The sequence below is a fragment of the Grammomys surdaster genome, unplaced genomic scaffold (genome assembly GCF_004785775.1).
Source record: "Grammomys surdaster isolate TR1022 unplaced genomic scaffold, NIH_TR_1.0 278, whole genome shotgun sequence".
Classification (NCBI taxonomy): domain Eukaryota; kingdom Metazoa; phylum Chordata; class Mammalia; order Rodentia; family Muridae; genus Grammomys; species Grammomys surdaster.
This window is the reverse complement of record NW_021604719.1, coordinates 30,897-39,235: the sequence shown is the minus strand read 5'-3', so window position 1 is coordinate 39,235 and position 8,339 is coordinate 30,897.

Genomic DNA, 8,339 nt, shown 5'->3' with positions numbered 1-8,339 from the left:
CCTCCCTCCCTCCTTCCCTCCCTCCCTCTCCCTCCCCCCTCCCTCTCCCTCCCCCTCTCTGAGGCCGGTGTTACATTCTCTTTCCCTCTCTCTCCCCTTGTCTCCTTCATTTTTGTTGTTTTGTTTTGAGACAGAATTTCTCTGTGTAGCCCTGGCTATCCTGCAACTCTCTCTGTAGACCAGGTTGGCCTTGAACTCACAAAGATCAGCCTGTCTCTGCCTCATGAGTGCTGAGACTAAAGGCTTTATGCCACCACGCCAGGCAAAGTTTAGCTCTTCTAGAAGAACTCGGTTTGTCTCAGTTATATTCTCCCTCTAAGGTGGTTGGTTGGTCCCTGCACCCATGCTGGGCTTTTGACAGGGTAGGGCCAGCTTGCTCTCAAGCCAGAAAATGTCCACTATAATCTGCACATCACTCCTGGTGTTATCCGAGGGAAGAATGTCCCTCTGAGAGGGAAGGCAAGGTTATTTGAGATTAGGGTGTGCATCCCATGAAAACCGTGTTAGTTTGTTTGCCTTTTTAACGACATTGATTGTGATGTAGTGCTTCCGAGAGTTAGTGCAAGGCCTAGGAAACCATCAAGAGGGACTGTCAAAGGAAGGCCACTGCCACATTAATCTGATATTCTAGGTTGTACCAAGTGATGTAGAAAGAATTCTGATGCTGAGAGCTATTGACGTTTTAATAGGTTCCTGAAAACCCCATTAATATAGGCGATGTGCATGTTCCTAGGCTAGAACCAGGAAGGACTGCAAAAGCTGCCCTTGTTAGTGCTACAGGCCGGGGCTCTCAGGACTAGGCAAGCAGGAGTTCTTTTCTTTCTGGGTGCTCAGGAGCACTGAGATGAGGTGGTGAGCAGTTAGCAGCCACACACTGGATTCACATTGCTTTATTATTTCCCTCAAACTTCATCAGTCACCAGCCTGTGACCCTGTGGATATTAATCTCTGTTGGCCTAAGATTCACTATTGGTAACATGGAGATTGTGATAGTTCTTAGCTGTGGGGGAGAAGTTTACAGAGTCAATACAAGTAAAGCACACAGAAGACTGGCCCAAAGCAGGGACATTACAAGTAAGATGTTCATTGAAGGCTATTCATCATGATCTTGCTTCTTGATTAAAGGATGTCAAATCTGATACGTGGAGTCAGGCCACTATGTGGTGGCTCCTTGTTATGCATATAACCAGAGACCTTTTCACCATTAAAAAGAAAACTCCCTGTGTTACCTTTCTAGAGTTCTTTTTTTTTTTTTTTTTTTTTTTTTTTTGGTTTTTCGAGGCAGGGTTTGTCTATGTAGCCCTGGCTGTCCTGGAACTCACTCTGTAGACCAGGCTGGCCTTGAACTCAGAAATCCACCTGTCTCTGCCTCCCAAGTGCTAGGATTAAAGGCGTGTGCCACCACTGCCCGGCCCTAGAGTTCTTAAAAATCACACATTTTAGTTTATAAAACAGAGATAATAACAGCTAGGTATCTCTCGCTCTCTTGTATATGTATGTGTATGTGTATATGTGTCCTGTATTATTAATCCCATTACATTGATGAGAGAATTGTCAGAGAGGTAAAGTGACTAACCAAAGTCACACAGCAAGTCATACTTTGTATACAATCCAGGTTTTCCAACTCTACAGCCTGGGCTATTATGTGTAATGTCAGAGAACCTGGGGAAAGAGAGGAGGAGGAGGAAGAAGAGGAGGAAGATGAAGAAGAGGAGGAAAAGGAGGAGGAGGAAGGGGAGGAAAAGAAGGAGGAGCAGGAGGAGAAGCAGGAGGAGGAAGAGAAAAAGGAGGAGCAGGAGGAGAAAAAGAAGGAGAAGGAGGAGAAGGAGGAGAAAAAGAGGGAGGATGAGGAAGAAGAGGAGGAGGAGGAGGGAAAGGAGAAGGAGGAAGAGGAGGAAAAGGAGAAGGAGGAGGAAGAGTAGGAAGAGGAGGAGGAGGAAGAGGAGAAGGAGGAAGAGAAGGAAGAGGAAGAGAAGGAGGAGGAAGAGAAGGAGGAGGAAGAGAAGGAGGAGGAAGAGGAGAAGGAGGAGGAAGAGGAGGAAGAGGAGGAGGAGAGGGGAAGGAAGAGGAAGAGGAGGAGGAGGGAGAGGAGGAGGAGGAGGAAGAGGAGGAGGGAGAACAGAAGAAGGACAAGGGAGGGCAGAGACTCATCACTGGTATTTTCTGAGTGCACTGGTAGGTGTGGAACATTAGTAATTTATCTTGATGAAAGCGAAGACACTTCAAGCCTGTCTGCCTAATTCTAAATCACCATCTTGCAGTTTTTGAGCCTCAAATAGAGTTGTGCAGCCATTTCCTTAAAGAGAGCCTGGAGAGTAGACTCCTTTGGGAAATGAGCATCTAAGACCTGGAAGTTCTGAAATTCTGATGCCCAAGCCACGCCCCTTGTTTTTAGATGTAGAGACTAGAGTCTGGTGGAGGTGGGGGCCAAGAAAATGGAAACAACTTTAATGTTGCCATGGTAACTCAAGAGCATCTCTATAGTCCATCTTTCCTACAAAGGCCTCTTTGGTCAGGGAAGAGAGTCATCTCCTTGCCCACTGTTCTTTCAAGGTATAGTTACTGAAGCCAGGAGGTGGTGGTGCACGCCTTTAATCCCAGCACTCAGCAGGGAGAGTCAGGCAGATCTCTGTGAGTTCTAGGCCAGCCTAGTCTATGCAGAGAGTTCTAGGACATCCTGAGCTACATAGAGAGACCCTGTCTCAAAGAAAAGAAAGATAGAAATCACTATTGTATGCTCAAAGGTGTTTGCAGATGGTTGGTGGAACCCAGCCGGGGAGCCTCCTGTGAGCTACTCCTCTTCTCTTCATGCTGCATGTCTGATTCCGTCTTCACCTTCACATTTCAATTAAGATGTCACCTTCTTGGGGACATCCCTGGCAATGTCACTTATGTCTCTCAGCCATCCCCTGCCCCATCTCTCTGCTTCCTTATTGACCTCTGTTGTGTGTGTTCACTGTTTTCTCTCTCCCTTCATGGATGTGGAAAGCTAGCCTGACTTGTACACTGAGGTGTCCAGACACATACTAGGTGTTCAGTTAGTATGGTTAAATGAAGAATGAGTGGTGGAAATAACATTAGTGTTTACCTAGGAAGCATGTGTTCTGGCTCCAAGTGGGATTAGGATGATAACAACTTTTGTCCAGATCCCATAGGCTACGATGGTATCCCCGGCATGGTTAACTATGAGCGCATGCATTTTCTGAGCGATGCAGTGTGCCAGAGACATTTGATTTCTGTTACTTGGCACCAAAGAGGAAGAGTTGCTATTAAAATCATCAGCCAGCTGGATGCTTGTCCTGGATGCTTGCAGATCAGAATGGACATTTCATAAGTCTTGTCAACCCTATAAAGCTGCAAGTCCCTAGGGCACATAACACCAGTGAAACTACTAGCTGTATTTGAGGCTACAGACAGCTGCCCTAAACATTAACGCTCCATCAGATGAGGTGGTGACCGGCAAGAGATAACTGGAAAAGACTGGTGAGGGCGATGGCGTAAAACTCATTTCAGGATAACTGTCCTATTTATTACAGCAAGCTTATCTGAGAGGTAAAACAAGGTCGCCTGCTGCTTCCTAACCGTGGCCTTAGATGAACGAATAGTTTATCCCCTTCAGTTGTTTGATCTGTGAAGAGGGAGCGTGGTGCTTAACTCATGGGATGGTTCTGAGGATTAGATGAGAGAGTGCATGCGGATAATAATGACAGCATTACAGAGTGCTTTCTGTGTGCTGGGCACAGTGCTAATGACATTAGGCCCATTACTTTACTTAATCCCCACCAGGCCATTCAAGGACAGCACTCTACACTTGAATTTTATACCTGTCTCCTTAGGCTTCCTGTGTGCTTATTTGTGCAGGTCTCCTGAATGCCAATAAATAGCTCTGACAATCCCCTCATGTGGTCCAGGAGTCTTTATATTCGTGGGAAGACCCTTAGAACGCCTCTGGCTTGCAGCTCTCGAGCGATCTGTGGCAGTCGAGCCCCGACGTCACAGTGGCCCCCATTAAGTCCATCCATCAAGCTAGCTCTGTTCCAAGGTGTCCACACAAACCGCACACTCTGCAAAAAGAAGCCTCTGCAAATGCCCCTTGCTTTCTCTCTGAGTCCTGGCTGACAGCCTCTCTGTCCTTAGCACGCAGCAGCTCTTGTCCGTCAGCAGTGACCCTGTTTGCATAATCAGCTTGCATCTGTGGGAGCTGCCTTTGAACTTTGTATAAACACCAGCACAGAACACTGGAAGACGCCACCTCCGTGAACCATCTTGTTCCCAGAGATGAAAATAGGATTACTTTGGAAATCTTATCTCCCCTGTTCTGGGAATCTGCTTTATGTTGTTTAGCGCAAGGACAGGCAAAACCAGAATACTATCAGGGGCAGGATGATTTGGGGAATGCAAAATGACCCTTGTGCTTTGATGTCGGGTCTGCTTCGTGGTTAGCTGCTCTGACAGAAGGTGGATCTTTGTTTTCAGGATTTCTCTGTGCAGAGCTCTCTCAGTTGACTTTCTTCCAGCCCAGACTCCTTAGAGAAGGCAGCTAGTGCTCACTGGTATCCCACCACTGCTGCACCTCATTCCTGCTTCATGGACAAGACCTTTTTTTTTTTTTTCTTTCTGGGAAGGCTTGACATGCTGAGATGTACCCTCTAACCTGATTCCCATGATCTCAGCCACGCTGATCCTTGGTCTCTCCTTTCCAACCTCAATCATATTAGAAGTATGCTTATAGCTGCCATTGAAGAAAAGGGAGGCTGAGATTTAAGACTGAGGTTTGGGGTTAGAGTTATGGATTATGGTTATTGTGGCCTTGAACAAGTTCACTTGAGCTCTAAGCCTTAATTCCTTTCTCTACAATGGTGTAGAGAAACCTCTCATCAGGTAGGGTAGGTTTAAAGGGAATGTGTGAAACACATAAAGCCCTTGGCACGTCATCAACTTCCCTCATTAGATGCTATTTTTGTTCGCTTGGTTTTTTGTTTTTTAATTTCTATTCCACATCCTACTGATTTTGTGACCTTACACAAGGAATCACATCATTCTGAGTCTCAGTGTTCTGATCTGCAGGTTGGGACCAAAGTAGATGTTCTCCGCATGCTTCACAGGGTTCTTATGGGGATCCATCATCGTCACCATCATCATGGAACTCAGCAGCATCGTCTGACGTTATCTGCCTCATCTCAGCAGCACCACCACCAAGACACTTTTAGTTTCAGATTCCAACAAGGTATTTTGGTTTTCATAGTTGGCTATTGAGAGGTGCTTGGCAAAGGCTCAGGAAGGAGGTGCCAAAAAAAATCCCATTCTCAAACACTCTGGGCATGGTCTCAACTTAGAAGCAACAAACAGCTGTTCTTGGAAGAGTCCTTGAAAAATCGCCATATCCAGCATCATGTCAAAACTAGACATGTCAGTTCATCTGTTCCCAGTAGCAAATCAAAGCCCTGGAACCCCAGTGGCAGGAGCCAGATGGGGTTGCAAATCCTCAGAATGTTTACAGCATGGTGCTGCAGTGGTCACGTGACTGTTTACTGAGCCTCTTTCCAGAGAGAGCTGGAAATTCTTCAGAGCCCACGTGCAGGAACATTACTAGGCAAATAGGAGCATGAACTTTTAGGACTGTGGTCGGGAGCGATAGAGTAGGGGAGAGGCACATAGTGGGACCTCAATAGTATTGGCAATTATTTAAAAAGCTGTGTGCTAGATATGGGTTGTTTTATGATCTTATATTATCATTACACTGTTGAAGTATATTTCATATATATGTAACATTTAATAATTAAAAGGGGAAATAACAAGAGAAGCCTCCAATCTAGAAACATCAAGAAATCCCACACCACGAGGGCCATTTGTATTTTAGCCTCCTGTTAACTAGTGTGTCCCTACCACTTTTCCAAAAGCCTGCTCCAAAATGACCGATAGATACCCTCGATGTCTGCCATACTGTTTCCAGCTCTCACTTTCCTGGCATTTGATTTGAAGGAATACCCTGAATCCCACCTCTGCTGTTTTCTATTTGTCAAAGTGTAGATCAGTGGACTGAGGGCCTCCTGGGAACATTTGTTTCTGCTCTGGTCTAGGACATAACTCTGGCAGACAGCTTGATCATTTACGATTGCTCTATTTTAAGCAAAATGTCCTTGTGTGATTTATTCCCAATGACACCAACCTGCAGCAAGAATCTTCAGCTCGAAGGTCCGGTACTTCCTCCTAAACATCCTAAGCAGCTGTCTTTCATAGTCACTCCAGAAGCTGCTGGATCTGTGAATATTCTCTTCTCTCAACAAAAGGGAAGACTGGAGTCTTTCCTTCCAAGGCATAAACAAGGGAAGCATCTGTAGGGTCTTGGAGTGGGCGGGGGAGCTGTGAGGGTATATTTACTATTATTCTTGTCCCAGCTTCTAATTTCCCAGGGAAGGAGTTCAGAGGTATGTGGCAGACCTGTGACCATCAGGGTTGAAGGGATACATGTAGATGCCTGGTGAGCTCTTTGAGACAAATAATTTCTACACCTGTCAATACCATGTGTGAACAGGAACTGGAAAGCACCCAAGCATTGTTTATGTCTGTGGAAGGAAATGTTAGCTGGAAGAGGCAGGATCAGGGGCAGAGGTCATCTTCACTCAGTCAGCTCCTTTCCTGAGCCAGGATATGTTTGGGAAGAATCCAGGGCTTTCTGGCCGTGTTCTCTGCTTGTGAGTGACCTCATTGGCCCTGTTCTGTATCATAGGGCAACAGTCAGACTTTCAATAACCAGACATAGGTAGTAGCCAATCAGAAGTAAGAAGGGCTTTTTGGTGGAGATCTCTATATATTTAGCTAGCTGCTGGGTGATGGAGTGGAGGAGAGGATTTGGGGTAAGATCTGGGTGTGGGATGTGGCAAAGCTGCAGAAAGCTTTGAGTGTCTGTAAGTCACTTATTAGTACAGAGCTATTTCAATAGCGTAAGAGCTAATGTGGCCATGCTTCTGTTGAATGTCATTCCTGCTCTGCCCCTGACAGAGGGAGATGAAATCCTCCTGCTTTATGTGCTTCTGAGCCACTCAAAGGAGCTTGTTAAAAACTTAAAAGTGTCTGCTTTTCATCTAAAGACCGCCAAATATGACTCCCAAGGTTCCAGATTAAGACCACTATACTAGACTTGAGAATCTCAGGTCAACTAATCTTCAGTAATTTAGCTTGAACTTTGGAGGGATTTATGACTTAAGAGATGAAGTCCCAGGGGAACTGTGCCTAAAGCAAGCATGGATCATGTGCATGGGTGGAGAGGGCCTGTGGGATTGAATAGCTGACAGATCCCTGGCTATTTTATTGAAGCCACCTAGATCCTGGCCCAGCTATTTTAAGCTGCCAAAGTACCAGTTAGTAGACCTGGTGTGGATGGACATTCTGACTTTTCAAGAGATGTTGAGACTCAGAGTCATCGGGTCTGTTTCTTGACTCACAAAGTTGACACTACTTCAAGTTCTTCTGCTCCTAGAGCCCTGTCTTGGAGATGGGTGAAGGGTGGGGATGAGGGTGAGCCCACGTAAGAAAAGGTGATGGGCTCTGATGGAGGATCTTGATGCTTAGCTCCTTTTCTCAGTGTGGTACTCCGGTGGTTGTGGCTCACTGTCTCTTAGCTGTCCTCCCTTTTCCTCTAAACAAATCCTACCATTAATCCCTTTAGTGCTAGGGTCTGAGCCTGAAGCAATGGGACACCTTCCAGGGCCTGTGAGTCTTAGCTGGGAAATTCTCGTGTAACAGGTGAGCATTTTTACTTCAGACTTGGAGTGTTGGGTTCCTGGGATGTTCTATTGAGGAATAGATTTGTCAGTGGGACTTGGGTTGATTGTTACATTTAAGGCCAATTCCCGAAGCTTTCCATTTATTTGGAAGCCCGTTTCTCATTGCTCTTTCTTTCTGACTCTTGCTTTTCCTTCAGGACTCAAGATTGTGTTCTGACCTCAGAGACCAGGCTGTGTGGATTTTCTTTTAATGCTACAGTACTGGGCAGACTTTTGGTTTAAAAATTCCCATTTGAGATTTTAAGTTCTTGTTTTGTTTTGAGATAGGGTGTCACTATGTAGCCTTGGTTTTCCTGGAACTTGTTATATAGGCTAGGTTAGTCTTGAACCAACCTAGAGATCTATATAGAGATCCTCCTGTCTCTGCCTCCCCAAGTACTGGGATTAAAGGCCACCATGTCCAGCTAAACAAAACAAAACAAAGCAAAGCAAAGCAAAGCAAAGCAAAGCAAAGCAAAGCAAAGCAAAGCAAAGCAAAGCAAAGCAAAGCAAAGCAAAGCAAAACAAAACAACTAAGTCTAGCATTTGTAGGTGTTCATTAAGCATTAAGGG